Source organism: Lepisma saccharinum, chromosome 20, assembly GCF_977018435.1.
Source record: "Lepisma saccharinum chromosome 20, izLepSacc3.1, whole genome shotgun sequence".
Taxonomy (NCBI): domain Eukaryota; kingdom Metazoa; phylum Arthropoda; class Insecta; order Zygentoma; family Lepismatidae; genus Lepisma; species Lepisma saccharinum.
In genome coordinates, this window is record NC_139248.1 from 34,102,549 (window position 1) to 34,127,118 (window position 24,570).

Here is a 24,570-nt window from a genome sequence, read left to right on the forward strand (position 1 = left end):
GTTCATGAATGATCGGGCATCCACATAGGGGCGAGTGCGAGCACTCTCTCTCTCTCTCTCTCTCTCACACACACACACATACATTCATACTTCTTTCGTTAACATAAAACTTGTTTTTGGTTTCATTATCACCTATTCTCTCATCTATTTTTGATATTAGTTGCTCCTGGTTGATGTTTCATTATTACCTGTCATGAAATCTACAAGTAATTGAATGCAACCAAGTGAAAAAATAAGAGCGTTAACAAATTGAAGACTAAAATTGGTAAACGATGTAAGTGCCAAAAATATTGGAACACCGTTTTCCATTTTAAACTGTCAAATGTACCATGCTTTATAATGTGGTAAACGGGAAAAGTGGCTGGTAGCCCTCTAAGTAGTTCAAAAGGGCGTGTAAAGAGGTCGCGAGTGTGAACGTCGCTGCGGGCTGATTTGGTGAACGATGGAAGTGCCAAGCAAGGTGAACAGCGTCAAAGCAGCAGTCTGTATTTACGTTTGTAAAGAGAGACCACTGTGTGTAATTTAAATATACAATATTAACCAGATAAAAAACATCCTCACAAACAGAATTAGGTAATGCGACATGTTTTTCCATACACAAGAATGAACATTTCATAAAAATAAACTTAATTTATTATTTCAGGTACCAAAAGAGGTTTCACGTTGAGGGTGAGTGAAGATCGTAAACGTTGTAAGTGCCAGATAGATATGTGGAAAAACATTTTTTTGCGATTTCCCAAAACTTTTGCTTTTGGCACTTACAACGTTTAGCCTACCACTTGTAGTCCTCAATTGTTTCTGCTTCTAAAGTTGTGGTGAATATGGACCTGACGATGATGACAACGCTTCTCTTGCTAATGCCCCTTTTGAATGGTGAAATGTTGTACCGAAACAAACTATATTGATCAAACATTGCAAATAACAATTGCATATCTAAATGGAAGGCCCACAAGTGTAATGCAAACTAATTACTTTTATGTATGGTACCCTTCATAGAGAGCAGCAAAGGTCCTGTGTCGACCTCCGTGGTGGGGTTAGCATAGCATGTTACGATGCCAGGGGTTCCGGATTCAAATCCTGGATACAACGTGGATGCTTGAGCTTGTTTCTGTCCCATTGAATAAATAAGAAGTAAATAATAGAAATCAAAACAACAGCAAAAGATACAAAACCCGAATGTAAGATATGAGAAGAGTTTTTTTTTTTTTTTTTTAAAGTTGAGAGATTCGCGGGGTAGGTGATTTATGGTGGGAATTCTACGAACATTTTCCTGCATAAAGTGACTGGGGAGAGGGGGGCGAGAAGAGCCAGTTACCCCTAACTTTTTGCTGATTTTTAATCCTGCACTATACCATCTCGTCTACCAATAGAAAGTAAACTGTCGTTGCTCCCTCCCCACAGTTTTTTGAGAGAGGGGGCAAGGGAGCAATGTTCTTCTCTTTTTTCACGAGAACCTTTCGCGGCCCGGTTCAGGACCGCTACCCAGCGGTTGAGAAATACTGCTCTAGGACACTACTTCCACGACAGCGAAGAACGAAGACATAGACGACGTGAATCAGGCCGAGAGCACCCAAGCCAAGACACACACCAAACAATGCGCCACAGTCAGCTGAAAATTTACAAGAACTACATTTTTTACAATTACGGAGATAATACACATAAGGGGATTTGTTACGTCAAATACCAGTCAGCTTTAAAAGCATCAATTAAGTAGACTATTTAATGTATATAAAGGCCTGATGTAGCCTATTATTCATCACACACACAAGGTATTTTGATTGACCAACCCGTCTGCCTATGGGGTTAACAATCGATATCTACATTTGTAATGCTGCGATTTAGAAGAACTTTGACTTATTAACTTAAAGTAAATCCATGTTTTTGATCGGCACTTTAATTTGTTTGTTGTAGTGGACAATCTAATGGAATGAAAACTACTAACGATCGAAATCGAAATTCGGTGATGTGTCTGTGCATGCAGCCAAACAATTGCAAGTCCGCAACTGATATAACCTTGGATATTAGAAGCAAAACTACAAACATGTAGCATAGTATATTGCAAGATACTATGTGTCCATCGTATAAAATATCAGCTAATTCTATAAAAAATTGCCAATTAGTCACTCCGTTGAGCCTTTCATGCCGACAAAGTAACCATTTCATACCTGTTGGTAGCTGGGAATTTATTACAAATACAAATATATATATTCTGTACAAACTCGCCTAGTAATCAAGGAGTCCCGGGTTCGATACCACTTTAAACTGTAGGTTCAGTCCAAATTAGCCTTCCTGTGCATAAAGTGGGATTAAAACACCAACACCAACTTTTATGGACAAAAGGAAATACCAGATATCAGTTAATGGGTTACTAATATCTATATATATCTGTCCGTCTGTCTGTCAATTGGAGATAAAATTCACAACAATCGGTATTACAATGAACTATCCCTAAGAAATAAAAGTAGAAATAGATTTTGGGTGTAAAATAACGATTGGATAAACAAAAATAAAGATACGTTATCTTGAAATTTATTGAAATGAAGGAAGAAATTATAATTTCTTGAAATTTCGATAGAACGTTCTTGTTTAAACTTATACCCTTTGAAGCTAATTGACATTTTTCTGCAACGTTAGGATTTACGAAATACTAATTTAAAATTTCATAATTTCTTTTATTGACTAACCAATTACATTACACAACAGTGGGAAAACTTCTGAATAACTACAAGCCGTGTAATTTTGAACTGTTGCAGAACATTACTGCGAAGTTACAAAATCGTTATTGAGTGAGTATATTCAGCTTTAAAGCAATACCTTGCTTCAACGGTTTATCCTTCTGAACTGAGTAGAACCTCAAAGCGCCAACCCTTGGAAACAAGGTAAGATGATAAGCACTATCATTGATGACTTCTATATTAATATTCATACTCCATTTCATTCAATATTTAAAAATAATTTTGTAATTTTCCATAAAAATATTGATATACCGATCGTTACGCCAAAGGAGGTGTTTAATTTAGCCGAACAGGATGTCACCGATCATGAAGGTTATGTCCCGTTGGCCAATAAGTGATGAGATAGGGGAAGAGAAAATTACAATGACAACACTTCTGAATGCATATATGTGTACAGTCGGAGAAAGAATTACCTGGGCCACGGGACCTAGAATTTCGTAACGTCTTAAAGCCTGTTGTTTATGCAACTCAAATAACAAATTATTCGCTTAAGTTTGTCTGGTGGATCTGAGATCTCGGGAAGGATTGAGCATTGATAGCATGAGTCACATGACTCATGCCCCAGCAACAACAAACAACAGCTGGGTGCTACGTGGTCTCAAGAAGAACATTTCAGCAACTGTTTTCTTAACAAGATCTGCCACACGCTAATTGTTTAAGTCCAGTTTATGCACTGGACCTACAGATAAAAGTGGGATCCGAACCAAATGTTCCTCTATCTGGTATTGAATTCGGAAGCCTTTGATTACATGTCGAAGACGTTACCACTAGGGATGGCCGAACGGATCCGAATCCGAGAAATCCGGATCCAAGAGTTTCGGATCCGGATGCGGGTCCGAAAGTTCCGGAACTGGATCCGGATCCGACAATCCGGATCCGGATCCGAGAGTTTCGTATCTCAATCCCATTTTAATATTACCACAACTTAAAAGGTATTATGATCTTCGATTACAAAGAAATTTTTCATTAGTTATTCCTACAAGATCTTTTTTCAAGTGTTGTTCCTAAAATACTTTGCTACGCATCGACTAACACACTCCTGCACAAAAATAATCTTACTTGTTTAACATAAAATGTCAGAGGTGATTTTGTAAATGCCATTAAAACGAATATGTATTCATTCGAATGTATTGGAAATGGAAACATATAAATGTGAGACATTCCATTCCAGGATGAAACCTTTAACACATTTAACAAGATAGAAATGTTATACAAAAATTATACAATTGTTCTACAGTTACAGTTTCAAAAATTAAAATAAAATAAAATAAATAAAAATTTACATGAAACTTGGCAGGTGTATAGAGGGGCCCAAAGGAAGAAATACGTGTTTTTTTTTTGTTTCGGCTAAAAAACTGTTCTAGAGGCAACCCCCGCCCCTCAAATGTCAAGATGAGGACAAATTGAAGTGGGGATCTGACCCCTGTGTCCCCCTCCGATTTCCATGAAACTTGGCAGGTGTATAGAGGGGCCCAAAGGAAGAAATACGTGTTTTTTTTTTTTGTTTCGGCTAAAAAACTGTTCTAGGGGCAACCCCCGCCCCTCAAATGTCAAGATGAGGACAAATTGAAGTGGGGATCTGACCCCTGTGTCCCCCTCCGATTTCCATGAAACTTGGCAGGTGTATAAATGGACCCAAAGGAAGAACTACGTGTTTTTTTGTTTGGGCTAAAAAGCGGCTTTAGGGGGTAACCCCCCCCCTCAAATGTCAAAATAAGGACACATTTAAGTGGGCATTTGACCCCTGTGTCCCCCTTCGATTTTCATGAAACTTAGCAGGTGTATAGAGGGGCCCTATGCCCCCTGTTTCTTCCTACGCCATATTTACGTGGTTTCGGAGTCAGATCCCCACTTCAATTTCTCCTGATCTTGACATGGGGGAGGGGGGGGCTTGCTCCCTAAAACCGTTTTTTTTTAGCTGAAACACAAAAACACGTACTTCTTCCTTTGGCCCCTCCATACACCTGCCAAATTTCATGGAAATCGGAGTGGGACACGGGGGTCAGATCCCCGCGTCAATTTGTCTTCATCTTGATATTTGAAGGGGTTTTGCACCCTAAAACCGTTTCTTTAGCTGAAACACAAAAACACGTATTTCTTCCTTTTGGCCCCTCTATATACCTGCCAAGTTTTATGAAAATCGGAGGGACACAGGGCTCAATTCCCACTTCAATTTGTCCTCACCTTGACATTTGATGGGGGGTTGCCCCCTAAAACAGTTTTTTAGCCGAAACAAAAAACACTTATTTCTTCCTTTGGGCCCCTCTATATCCGAAAGCTCTGGATCCGGATCCGAAAGTTCTGGATCCGGATCCGAAAGTTCTGGATCCGGATCTGGATCCGAAAATTCCGGATCCGCCAGGATACGGATCTGGCCATACCTAGTTACCACTACGCCATCGGAGAGGCAATGGAACGCCTTGAGAAAGACACGAGTGAAACCATATTTGGCGTAAATTTTAAAAATAAGACAATATTTTGTGGTCACAGTTTCGAACCGTGGAAGAGGCATAGATTTTTCTTGTCCCATCGTCCATTTCACGAGTTTATAATTCTTCCTCAGCAACACGATTAATACGAGTTGTAGAATATAAGAGAAGTAAAATAACTGAAACAGAAATAAAAGGAAAAAGCGAAACAAATTTTATCCATAATATTCTGCAGTCACTTCAGTCGTGTTCAAGGAATCCTACCTTTAAAGAAAGCCGTGGTCTCTAACTTGTCTTTTCCCCTTCCTTTGTGCTCTCGATTCCCTCTGTCACGATTGGTCTAAAACTAATTAATGCGACGTTAATTAAACAATCCAAACAACGAAACAATGCACAATCAACTGCTCAACATTCCAATTTTTTTCGAATCGGAAAACAATTGACATGTTGTAAAATGAAGCAAGATGCAGTAATAAACTGAGAATTTGGTACGATATAGAATTAAATCGGTGAAGATGTTCCATTTGATTGGATTTTTGTTATTTAGTGTCGCTATTCTTTCACTTTTTGCAAATAGCGACGATGAAGATGAGTAATGAGTGATGATATGATGACATTGATTAAGGGACACTCAACAAGAACACCCATGGCCAAGCCGAGATTCGAACCAGGGACCCATGCTGTCGTAGCGCGCTGTGCTAACCACTCCGCCACGGAGGTTGGTTAGGAGTGGACATTATATCATATTTTGTGTGCGCAATTGGGATCAATCAATGGAATGACTAGGCATATTATATTATTAATATATTCATATCATAATATCACGTCATATTATTCGGCACGAAGTAACATCAGAGACATTCAATCTTGCATTATTGCCTTTCAACTATTTCTTCGACTTCAGGTTAATAACGTCAATAAGATAAATTATGAAACAAATGATAATGAATGTGAGATATTGACAGTTATTTCGAAATACCTGACACAAGCAACATTAAGCAGACTCGGTGGGCAAGCTCATTAAGTGGCCAACCTTCGATCTCGTCAAAAAAGTTCCCGGATTTGAGTATCGTCCTTGTCACAGGTGTTTGAGTATTTCGTCATTAATTTCATGTAATTGTCACTCGTCCGCGACTAGGAAGAAAAGTGGTGTTACGTAACAAAACTAATAAAATAAACATGATCGAAGAGTACTTATTTTATCTCTAACGAAATCTCCTATAAAACCGGGATATATGAAATATATGTATCTTCACATACTTTTTCGATTTCTATATTTAACTAGCCGAGACCGAGAACGGGAGAGAAATTTTCAATTCGAGAAACCGAGAGACGGAGACACTGTAAAGTCTTGTTTCTTTCTTGACATCTGCCTAATTGAGTTGTTGTTCTGTTCGTTATTGGTTTTGTATTGGCAATTGTCATTATTCTTCTCCTGTAGGTAAACCATAACGACGATTTATGATGAAATAAAGCAGATAAAACGGCAAGAACAAGAAAGTCATGCCTGCCCGGGACTTCAACCCAGAACCTTACGTAACGAGATTTGAAATTCTGGAGAAGGCATCTGTGTTTCGCTTGGCTTTCTCTTTCCTCAACTTCTGTTATTTTATCATGCACGTATAATTAAAATGGATCTGAGACAATACGTTGCAATCCATAATTGTGTTGGTTAGATGCTATAAATGTGAACTCCAACATGGAATAAATTATTCCCTTTTGTATGTGGTTGAACATGAAAGTTTCTTACACTGTGACAATTTCTTTTTAGTTTTTCTGCACAGATAAGCTAATCTGGACTGGATCTTCAGTTTAAAATGGCATACGAACTACTACGTGCATCCACCGTGTATCGAACCCGGGATCCCTTGATTATAAGGTGACGACGTTATCATTACGCCATCGAGGAGGCCCCGTGAGAAAATATTATTCACTCGATCTATACAATAATTTATTTAAACATTTACATTTTCGTTGTCTTCTTTCTTTTTTGTTAACTACTCTTTTACGACTCTTTTTTTGTCTTGGGATTTCTTCTTGTTTCAGGAAAAAAATTATACATGCAGACTGTATACCCACCCCCCCTCCGTGCAAATAGATAGAAAGCTCACTCTCGAGAACTAATTTATAAATATCGTAACTATTAGGAAACAATTCGAACGTTAACTGATATAACTGCAGATGAAACAATACTTACAGACCCTAACGAAATATCTATTCTTGTATAAGCTCACAGGCAACAGGTATCTGGTGAGTCATTCACTCTTGCTAACTATGAGCGAAGGCCACTGAACCAAAGGGTGGCAAACAGGCGTCTTCTCTACGAAACTAGGGTTAGCAGACGAGGCCCATGTTCCTGTTATCAATGACGTACGAAATTAGGAGGAACACAGCTTTCATATCAAACTAGACGTGTGTTTTGGTCCCGTCATTGCAATCTAGCCGTTCTAGGTTTTACGTTCTGTTTCTGTTCGGTAATTTCACATTGTCTTCCTGCTTATGTTATTCGCGATGAAGCTTCTGGTTTCGATAATCTGGACAATAACGGGATTGTGTTGGTTGGTTGATTTGGTGTCTAAGTCCACTTTATGCACAGTAAGACTAATCGCGAATGAACCTACAGTTTAAAGTGGTATCCGAACCACTATGTGCCTACACATTACTTTGCTGCTAGATACTTGCATGCTAAGATGTAGGAAGTACTACATTTTCAGTGTGTGGAATTAAGATTTATTTCTGATACGAAGAATCGGAGAATGGAGTAGTGAGAAAAGTATCACCTCACGTGTTTGAATTATAGCGCCCCCCCACACACAGGATATCGGCCGTGGTTTTTATAACGAAATATAACATGGATGAATTGTGTCAAGAAAAACTGGAGCCTATTCACATCCCTACGGAACTTGGAAGAAAGTCCACGTAGAAATTAGAAAGTTCTGTTCCGACAAAATCGGGAAGTATAGTAAATGAAAAAGCAAAGTGCTACCTTGTACTTTGCACCAAGCCATGAAGGCATGTAGGGGGTGCGGAGTTAGGGTCCCACACTTTCTTGTTACGGCCGAAGGTGGGGATAATGTGATCAGCACCACGCCCCTGGCCGCCTTTACCTCCCCCCGCCCCCCAAGTTTCCTACAGGTACCCACTTTATACGACGCTGGTTGGGCGCCGGAGCCACTTGAACAGGTGGACAAAATTCCAATTCTTCCCAGTCGGGGATCGAACTCAGATCTCTCGCATGGTAATCAAACTCCCTAACGACCGGGCTACTGCGGCACATATAGTATAGTAGCCTTTGTAATTAAGGCAAGAATTATTTTAGAGTTTCGTTCAACGGTTTTAGGGGAATAATTTTCGGACATAGGCTATAACTCATGTCGGTTCTGCGACCTGACTTGAGAAAAGGCGATTTTATGACGAACAACATTCCACCTGACAAGTCCCGTGACTTTCCTACATTTCCTGTGTCTGTTGGCTATTGCATGAAAGACGAGTTGCTCCTTGAGACAGACAGAATCACCCGATCACCTAAAGGTGCAATGTGTGTTGCCTACCTTTCCGGCATTATTTACTGCCATTAAAGTCTTATGGGGAAGAACTTTTTTCCACCACTGTACACTGGCGAACTTTAAAAAAAGATCTCCCTCCTCTTAGCTAGATTGGAAGGTAGTTGGAAACACTTCATTACTCCTGTATTGGATAAGAAAGTGGGGGAAGGCAGTTGCAGACAAGGCCATCACTACCCTATGCTCACGTAAACTTGTTTCCGGAAAGCTTTCTGTTAGAGTCTTGTCAGGCATGATCTGGGTAGTTTGCGGAAGGTTTTTGTGTTCCTACCCCCCCTCCCCCTCTGTGTGTATGTGTGTGTGTGCGCGCGCTGTAACGTCCCCCTGTTGGACACCAGTCATCAGAAAGTTAGTCCGCTACTCCTTTAGTCGGGAACATGAGAATCTTTGCAAATCATCAGGGCTTGCTGAGTAGAAAAGAAACACAACACAGTATTCAAAGATAAACGCAGTTTTATAATCACTTATATTTCCTATCTTATGTGGACTTACAAGCAAGGCACAGATTTGCTTACGTTTCTGCCTGAAGAGGAACAATTCCATAGCATATCAAATCACATCACAATCACTAAACACACTTGCATATAGAATTAACGTTGGACAAGACAAACGTAAATACACGAAAGTTTCTGTACTTAATTATTATTTCCGAGTATAGCCAGAATGAAACTAAAATAATCAGCAATTACACTATTCGGGCATTCCATTAACCGTTACCACGTTTCTGTTGATTTCTCACCTTCACCTGTTTTCTAACTGAGTCTGTCGTGAGGTGAAAAACATTCAGGTGGGTTCACTTCCTCTGCTGAGATGAGAAAGTGACGTCAACACGAACAGATTATGACGTATTTCTGAACTTATGCACAAGTTCCAACCACAACTGTATCAATCTAACTATAGTTGTCTGTGACAGCTTGCACATTATTTGAAGTAACAAACATTTTAAAAATCTTAACTTCTTACAAATATAAAACCTTCAACTCTCAGGTTCGTTAGAGCGCGCACGCCGACACCTGTTTCTTTTTAAGTTTGGCGTATTTTTATTGCATCGACTAATTGCTGTTATGGCTAGGAATTAACCAGGTTAGCAATGGGCAAATAAAAAAGTATAAAAAATACCAAAATTCCTGGCATGAGTAGTTAGTAGTAGTAAAGGTTAGGTAAAGTTCCTCGTGAGTATAGCAACGTGCCATGAAGGCACATTTAGGGGATGTGGTAGTAGGGCACCGCATATTCTCTAGCTCGGCCATTTTGGAGGTGATACGATCAGCATCACGCTCCATCAGCTTTTTTTCGCCAGGGTTGTATTAGAAATGAGAAAATAGAAATGTTTTGCATTCTGCGTATGTGACAGTATTCTTTGAATATTGTCCCTGAAATATCTGTTAACATCCTATCCCGCAGTTTTTTCAGGATAAACTAGTTGAAGGCCGCGAGTGGTTCCTGAGAAGTAATGAACATATCACAGAATGCGCAATAGTTTAGCTCACGTTTCTTGGGGGGGGGGGGGGGGAGAATGATATACAAATTTATTCTACGAATGCTTACGTCATTGTGACCATGGAGTGTATTTTGCAGACTAACGAGGATCTGGCGTCTAGACACAAGGTCAGTATAATGGTCTGTGGAGTTTGGGCTGTGTCCTACGTTTGTGATTGCCTTTCACAAATTTCATCTTAACACACCTTTCATCCTTATCTATGTGATTACTCAAAAGTGGAAGAAAAGCGAAGTAAAATAAATAAATCAATTGGTCATTGTGTCCCTTCGTTTTTCAATATTTCTTTCTGATCGAAAATTAATGTTTCACCGATGTAATGCATCACTATAGTCATGTGAATTATTATTTTCCATCATAATAGTGTGCTTAATCAATCATTCCTTAAAGTATAGACTTTAACGCTGTTGTCCTTAGTGTAAACGATCTTATCTGTGTGGAAGTTTTTATGTAGGCAAAAAAAATGGTTAAGAGTAAATCCCAATTGATTGTTAGAAATTTAAAATATTATAACTCTGACGTGACGCATATTAACTGTTCTTAGTTCGCTGTCAAGGAACGATTTCTCCTAACTAAGAAGGATTCCGGCCTCCGTGGTAGAGTGGTTAACACAGCTTCCTTAAACACAGCCTTGGCATTGTGTTCATTCGGTGTCCATTGTGAGTGTCCCTTCATCAATTTCATAATTTCATCGCTCATCCTCATCGTCGCGTTTAGCCAAAAGTGGCAGAAAAGCGAAGTAAAATAAACCAAATCAAACATTAATAAGAAGCTGAAGGGAAAATATTCCATTACCAAAAATAAAATATATAAATATACAGTAATTACTTTGATGACACTGCAGTTTTTTTTTTTTGGCAGTGTGTAGTTGTCTTAGGGTCGTATGTTCGAATTAGCTGACCTCAAAATATACGAAGAGTGAACGATTAATGGAAATGGGGATGCACATTTCTATTACTTTAGTAAGCCTTCAGTCATAAATCCTGTGGACACAGTGTGATTTTCAACTAGGTCGACGTTTACTTATAACGTTACGAGGGTATGGATTTCTCTCAACAAGTGTAACAAATGTTTATGGTCATGGAAATTATTTATACAATTTGTTTCAGTAACGTCGTTTTCTACCTCTTGAAATTAATGGTGACTGGAGATGAAAAGACACACGTGGCAGATTGTAACGTGCTTTGAAGACAGAGGTCTTAAGTTCGAACCATGATTAATGCATCTTTGCCCCATCACATCCATGTTATCAATTGGTCAATCATTCTCATCGCCACGGATTAACCAAGAGGCAAAAAGGCAACGTAATATATCCTAAACAGAAAAAATACAGAAAAGGGGCAAGGAAATGCACATATCGTGCCGAGTCGAGGTTGTGTGTTGCAAGACGGAAATGTGTAACTATTATCCCAAGAGCACGTTCACGAGAGTCTGCATGGCCGAGTGAACGTGTGTAAGTTGCGCTCCCAGAATTTCGTTATACAAAGGCAGGTGTAAAGAGGATAAGCGGTGTTGTTTCATAGAAACTGTTTCGTAAGTGATAGTGTGAACGATTTCTGTATAGAGATACTTTCCCACCCCAGTCACTCTATAGAAATATTGAATAGTTTATCTCGCTTGTGAACGCGAACAAAGCAGCCAGCAGCCATGGCGCCTAGAAAACGCGGAGCATCAGCAGCAGCTGGAGGTCAGTCACCCCTGCAGGACACAGCGGCCTTCGTCAGGGAGATCTACGAGCAAGTGAAATCAGCGGTGCAAACCCCAGAAGTGCTAAAACTGATCAAAGATTCCATAATTGAATCGATCACAAAAGCTGTGGTGGATCGTTTGACAGAAACGATGAAGTTCAATTCGGAAGAAGTCAACTCCCTTCGCGCGGAACTGGCGGACAGAGACGAAAATATTCGAAATTTGCAGGAAAAAAACAGAGGATCTGGAACAATACCAAAGAAGAAATAGCATACGTATCTTCGGAATTCCAGAGACCGAAGGGGAAAGTACCGACAACATCGCCCTGTCTCTTTTTGAGGAGCATTTAGGGGTTCACGTAAGCAACGGTGATTTGTGCCGCACCCACAGGGTAGGTCCGAAGTCTCCCGGGTCGCACAGAGGCATCATCGTGAAATTTACTAATTACAGGGCAAGGTCGCTGGTTTTCAGGAACAAAAGGAAACTAAAAAACTCTGGAATCTCCATAAGAGAAGATCTCTGCAGTGCACGGCTGCAGCTTCTCAGGAAGGCCATCGAGAAGTTCAGTCTCAAACAGGTGTACACGGAAGATGGGAAAATAGTGGTCAGGAAAGGTAACACGAAACACTATGTCACATCGTGTAGACAACTGTCAAACCTGTAAAACAATCTAGCCGTAATACGCGAAAAAAACAAGAAAAAACTCTGGGAGAGCAGCAAGTGCCTCCTATGTCGCTCGTAGGAAGTGTATTCTACAAGAGCCATGAAAACTAATAATCTAAATATGTTTAACTCTATTTTGCCATTAAAATATTATGTGTTTGTGTCTTCGTCTCAAGCAATAGTGTGTGTAAATGTGTGTGTGATTGTGTGTCGTTGTTTGTGTACTCGTTTCCACCCGATGAAGAGAAGAAATAACCTGGATGTGTGTCTTAGAAATTTTCGTGTAAGTCAGGTAAGTGCTTGCCTTGATATATTGTTCGCTTTTTCGATCAAAGAATGTCCCCACAGCTACGTATTCCGATCGGCCGCAGAGAGAGGGGAGGGAAGGAGAAACAGAAGCGCCTTTTTCTTTCAAGAATGGGTGAAAACGTCATGAGAGGGAGCGACCCCTACCCGCCTGACCATCAAACAGTCTCAACCCCCGTTACTCGGTCAAAGACCCACGACACCCTGGTTCGGAAGCAGAGGTTGCCAAATTTATCCGACCTCAGCATAGCACACGCAAACGTTCGTTCTTTAATCCCGAAAATAGACGAACTGAGGTTCGTGGTACGCCAACGTGCTTACGATATCGTAATAATAACGGAAACGTGGCTCTGTAGCGCAGACGGGACGAACGAAATCAACATCCCCGGTTACTCGGTTTTCCGTAACGACAGAAACAAGAAAGAAGGCGGGGGCATTGCCATATTTATCCGCTCGGCGCTGGCAGTAAAATTCGTAGACTTCCGACCATCCGAAGACAATGATATTGAATATATTAGCATGATAGTTAGTGTAAGTGACTTAAAACTTGGCATCTGCGCGTTTTACCGTCCACCAAATGTACCCTATACAAATCTCGCCATCATAGAAGAAATTATTTCAGATAACTATGCCAGTGTAGACACTTTCCTTATGCTAGGCGATTTTAATTGCGACATGCTCAGCACACAAAAAGCGGAGACCCTGTTTCTTAAAGATATTATAAAATCGTATAGTTTAACACAATTGATTGATAAACCCACTAGAATAACAGAATCTTCCGAAACATTGTTAGATTTAATAATTGATGACAACCCCAACATTGTATCTTCTTTCGAAATCGCGAGTCCAATCGGAACTTCAGACCACTGCTTGACGAGCGTGTCACTGCATTGCGCAAAACCCAGGGATAAAGCCAAGTACGTTACGTACCGAGATTTTAAGAAATTTGAATATGAAAATTTATGTCTAGATGCTGTAAACATCAATTGGAATGAAACGTTTAAACTTGGAAACATCGATTCTAAAATAGAATTTCTTGAGAAAAATCTCGTCGACCTGTTTAACGTTCACGCCCCATTACGAACGGTTAGGGTGACGAAAGAGCCAGCGCCGTGGCTAACGGATAATCTTAAGCTGCTTATGAAATTGAGGGATGGTGCGCTGCGTAAATACAAGCGAAGCAAATTAATTTTACATTGGGACGAATATAAAAGATTAAGAAATTTTACCACCTCTGTTACGATGCAAGAGAAGAAAGCTTATTTTTATTTTATTGTAAATAACAATAAGAGAAATTCAAAAAATATGTGGAATAGCCTGAAAACAATTGGTATCAGTAGTGGGAAAGTATATAGGATGAGCGCAGAATTTTTCTTGTACTAAAATTAGGCTAAGATGCCTATAAAAGTTTATTGCTCAAGTGGCCCCCTCTATAAAATTTAAGATTTTTGTGCAATATTGCTGGGATGAAGAGGGAAGAGAAATGAAGACCCCCCAAAATTGATGTGGCAAAACCTGAATTTGCTAAAATTGCTGTTTATAAATTTGTTAAAAATAAGCATTTTCTCGACATTGTTTTAACTACACTAAAAACTACTCCAAGATACTCTTAAGAGTTTTTAATTATACAGTAGTACACTGTAAAATAATTTTAAATACTTATTCCAAATATTTTTGTACTATTATGTTAATATGTTGACTTGTAATATTCTGAATTAGGACTAGGCTTAATTGATATAACTAATACTAAGATAATGTATTGTGCAAAACTCTTCTAGAATTGTTCTGCTCGGGTTCGCGTGGCTATTCTTAATTTGTTGAGTCTCGCTGCTTGGCTTAGCGTGTGTTATGTTTCGTTGTTTGGGTTCGCGTGGCTAAGTCTCGCTGTTTGGTTTCGCGTGGCTAAGTCTCGCTGTTTGATAGATACTGCAATATACAAGATCGAAAACATAACACACGCTATTATGGTCACTGCCTTCCTATGCCTGTGGTGACATGCAATTGCACAAGGGCAATAATTCTCGAGGCCGGGTGCTTCTGGGGATCAATATTTATTCTACCTTCGCCCGACTCTGTGGCCGAGCGGTTAACACATCGCGCTGCGACGCTAAGAGTCCCGGGTTCGAATCCCAGTCAGGCTTGGTTGTTTGTGAATGTCTATTTATCAATTTCATCCTTTCATCACTTATTCTTATCTTCGCAAATTAGCCAAGAGGCACAAAACACGAAGTAAAATAAACTAAATCAACCAAGCAACCAACCAATTATTCTACCTTCGCACAAGTGGCTTTAGTTAGACAATCTGTCATAGTTTTATTAAGTACTGAATTTTGGTTTGAACCCCAAGAAATTGTATATAATAAACCTAGGATAAAAAAATACTCACACACTAAATATATACACTAAGTACACAAAACATATTGCTAAACTTAATTGATATTTCATAATAAAGATAGAGTTTGAATTTAAACCCCAAGAAATTTTATATAATAATAAAAGAAATATTAACATATTAAGTATATAAAGCATATTATTAAACCCAAGAAATCTTATAACTAATAATAAAAATGCCAAATCAAAAATATTGTAAACAATGCAATAACAATATATCTAGCTCTAATTGGGCTAGGCACCAAAGAAATTGTAATAAACATAAAAATACTTATTATATACAACCATCTACATCTTCATCTGGTCTAAAAAGGAAACTTGAAACATCTAATAATACTAGATCAGCAAAGCAGATTCGCTATGCACCTATTCATAGTAGTTTTAATGGTCAACTAAGTGATTACAGTTTTATATCAGAGCCAAAATGTGATATTGAGAATTTTTTGAATAATATAAATCCTGATGTGCAGGATATTCTAAATAAGCAAAATAACTCTTATAAATTATCTTTTAAATTATTTACACAATATAAGAAAGCAAATGGAACAAAATTTACACACCCTCACATAACAGAAACTGTAGTTATATATTCAATTACAAATTTAGATAAAATAATAAGCTAGTTGATAGAGCAATTGAATATTAAACACTCTGAATTTGCCGCAAAAGAATCCGGATGGAGTTTATGTGGAAGTCCACACAAGTTATATATTAATATTTCTAAATTTAACCCACTACAAGGTTCGACATATGTGCCATTACCTGCCAATATTAAAAACAAAAAAAGCCGTGGTTAACCTAAAAAATAATGATGAGAAATGTTTTCTGTGGTGTATTTTAGCTGCTTTGTATCCAGTTTTAAGGGATCCACAGAGAATAAGTAATTATAAACAACATGAAAATGATTTTAATGATGCAATGGAGGGCTTAGAATATCCAATGTATGTTCAGAATATTGATAAATTTGAAAAAAAGGCCAGAGATTTCAATGGTAGACCATTATCTATTAATGTATTTATTTGTTCTACTGGTCGTGGCAATTGCCCGATAGAACCTCTCAGAATTAGTACACTTGATGATGAATCTGCTATTCCGATTGATTTACTCTTAATTGAGGGGGATGGCACATATCATTACACTCTAATACGCAATCTTGAAGCTTTAGTAAGAAAACAACTAGACAAATCTAAAACAATATTTAAGTTGTGCCGAAGATGTTTAACCGTATTTGAAGGTAAAAAAATAGTAAATGGTGTTAGTGAAGTGAATACAGAAATTGCTAAAAACAAGTTAGTTGAACATTTAAAATATTGTGGGAATCATACACCTGTTCATATGGTGATGCCTAATCCAAATGAAAATGCAAAATTCAAAAAATTTGAAGCCTTATTGGAACACCCAGCATATATAGTATGCGATTTTGAATCAAACCTCAAACCTCTTGCATTCTGCAATCCAGATCCTGATGAATCTTCAAGTACATCATACCAGTTACACGAACCTTCTAGTTTTTATTATGTTGTTATACAGGATGGTGTGGTTAGTAAAGAATATTTATACATGGGACCAAATGCTATCAAAGAATTTGCACATAGAATAGAAAATGAGTGCCATGACATAGCATCTAATATTTTATTAAAATCAAGACCTATGTTGCCTTTAACAGAAGAACAAATTGAAAATTTCATTAATGCAGAAAAATGCCCGGTATGTGATTTTAAATTTTCAAATACAAATATCAAGGTGAAACACCATTCCCATACAAGTGGTAAATTTTTAATGGCACTGTGTAATAATTGTAATATTAAGATCCAGAGACCAAAATTTGTCTCGATATTTTGCCATGGTGCATCTAATTATGATTTTCATCACTTGATCAGGTACGAGGGGTTTGACAAGCAGAATTTAAATATTTTAGCAGAAAATGATGAGAAATATATATCTATTAGCAAGATAATTAAAGTTAATGGTGTTCCTATTCACTTAAGATTTCTTGATTCATACAGAATTCTGTCTGCTAGCTTGGCTACTCTGGCCAGTCAATTATCTGATGATCAATTTAAAATTACTTGTGATATGTTTCCAAATTAGGACCTGAAATTAATTAGGCGAAAAGGTGTATACCCATATGATTATGTTACTGATTTTTCTAAATTTGATGAGTGTTCTCTGCCACCACAAAAAGCATTTTATAGTAAACTCAGGGCATCCGAAATTACTGATGAAGATTATCACCATGCCAAGTTGATGTGGACCAACTTAAAATGCCAGACATTTGGTGATTATCATAATGCATATTTAAAACTTGATGTCACTCTTTTAGCCGATATACTTCAGGCATTTAGAAAATCTTCCATGAAAAATTATAAACTATATCCAATTTATTTTTATAGTGCCCCAGGTCTAGCATGGTCTGCAATGTTTTTTAAAACTAAAATGGAATTAAATTTAATCCAAGATCAAGATATGTATCTATTTATGGAACAGTGTATAAGAGGAGGGATGGTGTAATGCTCTCAGAGATATGCCAGGGCTAATAACAAATATATTTCTAATTATGATCCTGAATTGCCATCAAATTATATACTTTATGTGGATGCCAATAATTTGTATGGTCACGCTATGATGGATAAATTGCCATATGCAGGACTTGAGTGGGTTGAAAATTTTAGTATTGGGGATCTTCAGGATTTTGATGACAGTCACTATGGTCTATTCTTAGAAGTTGATCTGATAATTCCTGAAAATTTACACAATAAGTTTTCTGATCTGCCCCCAATTCCTGAGGTTAAGTGTTCACGTAATTCTAAACAAAAGAAATTGATGATGACTTTGGAATCAAAACAGGATTATGTAATATATTACAAAAACCTTCAGTTTTTGATGCATCATGGTGTTAAAGTAATTAAGGTTGGGAAAGTTTTGAGGTTCAGGCACTCAAGATGGTTAAAACCATATATTGATACGAACACCGAGCTTCGAGCATCTGCAGTAAGCCAATTTGATAAAACTTTGTTTAAATTAATGGTAAATTCAGTATATGGCAAAACAATAGAAAATGTTAGAAAGCATAGTGATGTTAAATTAGTTACCGACCCCAGCCGGAGCAAAAAATTAGTGGCAAAGCCGAATTTTAATTATAGAAAAATTTATGATGAGAATATGGCACTTTTTAATATGAAGAAAACAAAAATTAAGTTTGATAAACCTATTTATGTAGGGGCAGTGATATTAGAATTGGCAAAATTACATATGTTAAAACTTTATTATGATGTGTTGAAACCCTTTTATGGTGATCGTATAAAATTAATGTATATGGATACAGATAGTTTTATTCTTGATATTCAAACAGAAGATGTTTATAAAGATATATCACATCCTGAATTAATTAAATATTTTGATACCAGTGAACATTCAAAAATTCACCCGCACAACAAAAAGCTGTCTGGCAAGTTAAAAGATAAGACACTTGGCGATGTTATTGTAGGATTTGCTGGGTTAAGGGCCAAGATGTATAGTTTTAAAACATGTAGTGGTGGTGTTACTAAAAAAGCCAAGGGCGTTGGTAGAGTAATTGTAGATAAAGAGCTTGAATTTAAAGATTATGAAGATTGTCTTAAATCAGATAGGTTAATTAGAACATCCGAATGTAGAATCCAGACTGTGGATCATTTGTTGACCACAAATATTGTAAGAAAAGTGGCTCTGGACCCACATGACGATAAGAGATGTATTTTATCATGTGGTATACATACTCTACCGTGGGGACATTGTGACTTGAGAAGTAGTAATCAATGCCCAATTACAGAGCATGATTTGAAATAAATAAAACATGCCAATGAATTTATTTGGATTTAAAAAACAAGATATTATGGACCTGCCGACACCAGCACCCTCTCCTGATATAATATCTAAACTAACTGGTTTGCTAATTATTCATCTCAATAGCATACTTACAGATGTTGATGATAAAACAGGTAAAACATTATACATATTTAACAATAATTTAAACCATTACCAATTACCTATAGGTGGTCAATTACAATTTATTACAACTCCCGAGGGTGATGTCAAAATTTCAGTAGGGAGAAATATTTATAGAATTAAGCACTCAAACATGATTTCTGGTACTGTATATACCGTCTCTGCCGGTGATTGTTTATATATTGAGGTCCCGGGATATTATGACAAACTTATACCTTTTTTTATAGAATTAAGAATTAGATATTCAATAATAAATAACCCCTAAAATAAAATAAAAATAAAAATGCCTAATGATATATTTGGCCATACAAGACATAAAGATCACAGTGATGAGATTCTGATGCTTGATGTCAGAGTGAAAAAATTAAGAAGTGATTTACAAGTTTTACAAAGCACACTCAATGCCAGTCTTCAACTAGAAATTACAAATTTACAATCACAATGCATGGACCCTCTTCTTAAAATTGATTCAGAACTTAAATTATTGCTTCAAAAATATACTGATTTGGCAACATTGGATAATTTTCAAAATTTAGAGGAGGCTGTAGCGACTCTTCAAACCAAATTAAAAACTCAGAATACCAACTCTGAACAATTAAAAAAGCAACTAGAAGAGCAAATTGGTAGTGTCCAGGCACAACTCCAAACAATTGTCAAAAGCATAAAATCACAAGAAGATTTTGATCTAGTAATTTCCACTCTAAAAGAACAAATTCAATCACTACAAATACCTAATCTGGACCCCTTGAACAATGCCATATCCGAGGTTAAAGAAAAAATTGAAACACTTGAAAATTTTATGAACAACTTACCATCTTCTGATGCTCTAAGTGCTATAACTCGCAGTGTTGCCAACATCAAGCTGCAACTTGAAACATATGAAGATTTTGGAAAAATTCAGAGTACCATAACTCACCTTGATGGTACCATAGCAGCAGTACAAAGTGATCTGACAAATATACAAGAAACTCTAGAATCTCGTTTGCCTGGTATTGTAGACACTCTTGTTAGTGTTCAGCAACAGATCACCAAACTCGAAAACCTCAACACTGAATCTGAGCTATCTCATTTTCATCACTTGATCGATGATATCCAAGCAAAACTTGAAATTTTACAACAATCGACCCCTACTCAGGCAGACATAACCTTGCTCCAAGATGCTATGCGTAATGTGGCTGACGCTAGTGAATTAAATAGTGTGAAATTAGCACTTGAATCTTTGCAGAATACTGTATCTAATCTGCCCACATCTCAGGAACTTAAAAATATTAAAAGATCAATAAATCGCATACTAAAATCAGAAGATATCAAGAATATCCAGACAGAAATCAAACAGATTACTCAGACAGTAGCCACTCTTCCAACTAATCAACATATTAATGAACTGCATGCTTTATTTGAGGATATTAGAAGACAAGTCCATGATCTTACTGCCCAAAATTCTAAATTGGCAATTGTTGAAAATTTACAGCAAATTGTAGCAAACATCAAGCAACAACTAGGGACCATGGAATCCAACCAAACAAATACTCTGTCTGTTTTTGCCACCCAGCTTCAAGAAATTGTGCAACAATACAAAAAACTTGCTGTAGACATAAGAATAAAACCAGGCCACGATGAAATTGTTAGGACTATCAACGAGCATCTTGAATTTGTAACAAGTAGATTGCTTACAGCAGAAAGAGAAATAACTGGCCTAATCGAGAATCCTAAGCATACAGTAATTCTTGAATTAAACAGTATCCCTAATAATGAATATGATTCACCATTTACACCAGGTGGGAAACTGTATAAACTATCCCTTGCACAATTTTATTACCAGTTTTTTGTTGGAGGCACACTTAGACCAATCAAAATTAAATATTGGCTACAACCACAGGCACATCACTACCCTACCTTATCAATAACTAATGCTGAGAACAAACCAAAAATCACTAAAATAGAGTTAGAAGATTTTACAGATCCCAATACATTAGAAACATCTTATGCCGAAGATGATGGATCTCTGGAATTTAAAATACAAATAGGAGACAAATTATATTTAGAAAATCCTGTAGTGTCTGCTGCTGAACACCCTATAGTTGCAATATTCTTATTTACATACCATGTCTAGACAAATTATTGTTGATGAATTACACAAACCAGCTAGACGTAACTATAAGCGACTGCCAGTGGTTACAAAAGGCATAGATGATTTATGGCAGTGTGACTTGGTGGAAATAGCAAGTGGACAGTTGAAAAACTTAGACAAGGTCAACAAAGGATACAAGTATATACTTACTGTCATAGATACATTTTCAAAATTTGCCTGGGCATTGCCGCTCAAATCTAAGACTGGAAAATGTGTTACAGAAGCCTTCAGGACAATTATTAATGAGAGTGGAAGATCACCGCGCTATTTGCAAACAGATAATGGCAAAGAATTCTATAATTCGGTGTTCCAACAATTTATTAAAAGCCGGTCAATAAAACATTACTCTAGTTACAGTAATCTCAAGGCCTCTATTGTGGAAAGATTCAACAGAACTCTAAAAAATCATATGTATAAACAATTTACTCTTCAAGGTAATTATAAATGGCTTACTATTCTTCCAGAACTTCTAGATAAATATAATAATTCAGTTCACACTACAATTAACATGAGACCCTCTGAGGTAACTTCATCTGATGAGCAGAAATTGATCAGTACTGTTTACTATCCTAGATACCAACCAACAACAAAAAAACCTAAATACAAAATTGGTGATCAAGTAAGAATTAGCAAATATAAGTACTTATTTAAAAGAGGTTTTACAAGAAATTGGAGTACTGAATTATTTACAGTGGTTCAAGTTAAACCTGGGGCTCGTAATACATATATAATAAAAGATCACCGAGGTGAAATTCTCAAAGGCAGGTTTTATGAAGAAGAACTTAACAAAACTAAACAGCCTGACACATATCTTATAGAGAAAGTCATTCGCAAAAAAGGCAATAAAATACTGGTCAAATGGCTAGGACTTCCAGAACACAATTGGATCGAAGCAGACAAAGTGATAATATAAACACCTGGGATGTTATAAAAAGACTACCAGATCCTGAACACCAGACTAAGAAAAATGGCAATCTGTTGCCTGATAATATTAGATGTGTTATTGTTGGGCCATCGGCCTGTGGTAAAACTACACTAATGATTGATAATTTTTTATTGGCACCCAACTGGTTAGACTGGAAAAACAGGCACTTGTATGTCTTTTCTAAGAGTTTAGAACAGTTAAAATACCAGCAGTTTATGAAGATATATGATGGACTGGATATAGCCACTTTTGAATCAGATGTTAAACCACTTCATGAATGTCTCGATAACTCTGTTGTTGTATTTGTTGATATTATATTAGAAAACCAAAACAAGGTTAGAAATTTCTTTACACAGGGCCGACACAAAAACATAGATTGTTTCTACCTGGCACAGACTTTTTCTAAAATACCAAAACAATTGATAAGAGACAACAGCAATTTTATATGTGTATTTCATCAAGACCATACCAACCTCAAACACATACATGATGAATATGTAGGTGGCGACTTGAGCTACAATAATTTTTCTAAGTTTTGCAGTAGGTGTTGGAACCAGGACAACTATGGATTTGTCACAATTGATATGACAAGGAAACCTAATAATGGTAAATATAGAAATAAAATAAACAATTTTCTAGACATTGAAACATATAAAAATAACCATGAAACGACCAATTATTGATGATCTTAAATTAAGAGACTCTCTTGTAAAAAGATTTAAAGGATGGAAAGTAGAGAACCGAGGTATCTATGAACAACACAAGCGCACAGAACAACCGATTATTGATGCTATTAGTGAATTAGGTAAAAATATTAAAACTGTTACAGAACAAAATCAAAATTTAATCACAGAACTTGTACCTGTAGCTGCAAGGAACATATTAGATTATCCAATCACCCCACTTTCTAGTATTCATACTCCTAGTCCTATTGCTCCTCGAAGAATTGAAGCTAGTCAGGATCCTATTGAATTGGGTCTTCTTGCTCAAAAATATTTAACCACACCTAAATACAACAAAGATGAGGTATTTGGTTTATATGCTGACACAGAGGTTGATGGTAGCATCATACATAGAATTGGCAATTTTAGAGTAACATTTATGGGAGATGATCTGATTGTATATTCAGAATCTCATCTTGGAGAAAAAGGTGGTTTTGTTAAGTATCCTGGAACACCTGGATTATGGGAATTGATGACTCGGAAGAGACCTGGCAACTATACAGATCAAGATTATGAGCATTACAAAGAAATATTAATAAAATCAGATGCACTATACCAGAACAATGATCCCACACAAAAAAGAGTTAAATCTAGCAGTGGAGCAAAATACAACAATTTAATCAAACCCATATGGTCACAGATCAAGACAGGTAGTGGGATCAAACAGTACAATACTCTGCCTAAAGAATTTGTGTGGGTTGATGATGTCAGGAAACTTGTAGATAGATTGCTGCTAGTCATAGCTGGGGAAGAAAATGCTGGTAATCACAATTTTTACAATGAAATAGTTGGAATTATGGACATGATAAGCACCAAATTGTCTAATTTTATAGTTAATGACACTAAGGGCATTGGATATCTTATAAAAATTATTAATACTCTACCACCTAAATTTTGGAATATCTCCGAGGGTCGGGGGCTAGTTAATGACATCATAAACAAGTTGCCATTTGAGCTACACATACCAGGCTATCAGTATTGTGGTCCCGGTACCAAACTAGACCATCGACTAAACAGAGGTGACCCTGGTGTTAATCCCCTAGATGCTGCTTGTAAAGACCATGACATAGCATACAATACACATACCGACCTTGACAAGCGACATGTGGCAGACAAAAAATTAGAAGAAGTTGCATTTGGTAGATTTGTAAGCAAAAATGCTTCTTTGGGTGAGAGAATAGCAGCATTGGGGACTACCATAGCTATGAACACTAAACAAAAACTGGGGTGGGGGTTGTAATATATTAAGTAAATTAGATACAATTTAATTGAGGTAGTTAATCCCAAAATATGTATATAATAAACCCAAAAAATGAAGGCCAAAGGTGTTATATATCAGATACCTTATTCAGGTCTTAAAAATCTTAAAACTATTGATAGTCTTCTAAACAAAAAACAGCGCAAAAACAAAAGTTCTTGTCTTTCCAAGGGACATGGTATGAAATTATTACTTAGTACCCCACAATTAAAAAAATTACAGCAATCTAGAAAAAAATCACATATAGGTGGATTCATATTTAGTATCCCAGCTATT

The 24,570-nt window shown here is 37.0% G+C and overlaps 1 protein-coding gene across 3 annotated transcripts in view; it reads left to right on the forward strand.

Annotated features, from left to right (window-relative positions):
• The first annotated feature begins 2,835 nt into the window (after nucleotides 1–2,835).
• LOC146003575 (uncharacterized) overlaps nucleotides 2,836–24,570 on the forward strand; it is a 340,389-nt gene continuing 318,654 nt past the window's right edge. For all 3 annotated transcript variants that reach the window (XM_083141873.1, XM_083141874.1, XM_083141875.1), the window contains exon 1: nucleotides 2,836–2,879. The gene's annotated coding sequence lies outside the window, so the exon portion shown is untranslated. The remainder of the gene's footprint in view (nucleotides 2,880–24,570) is intronic.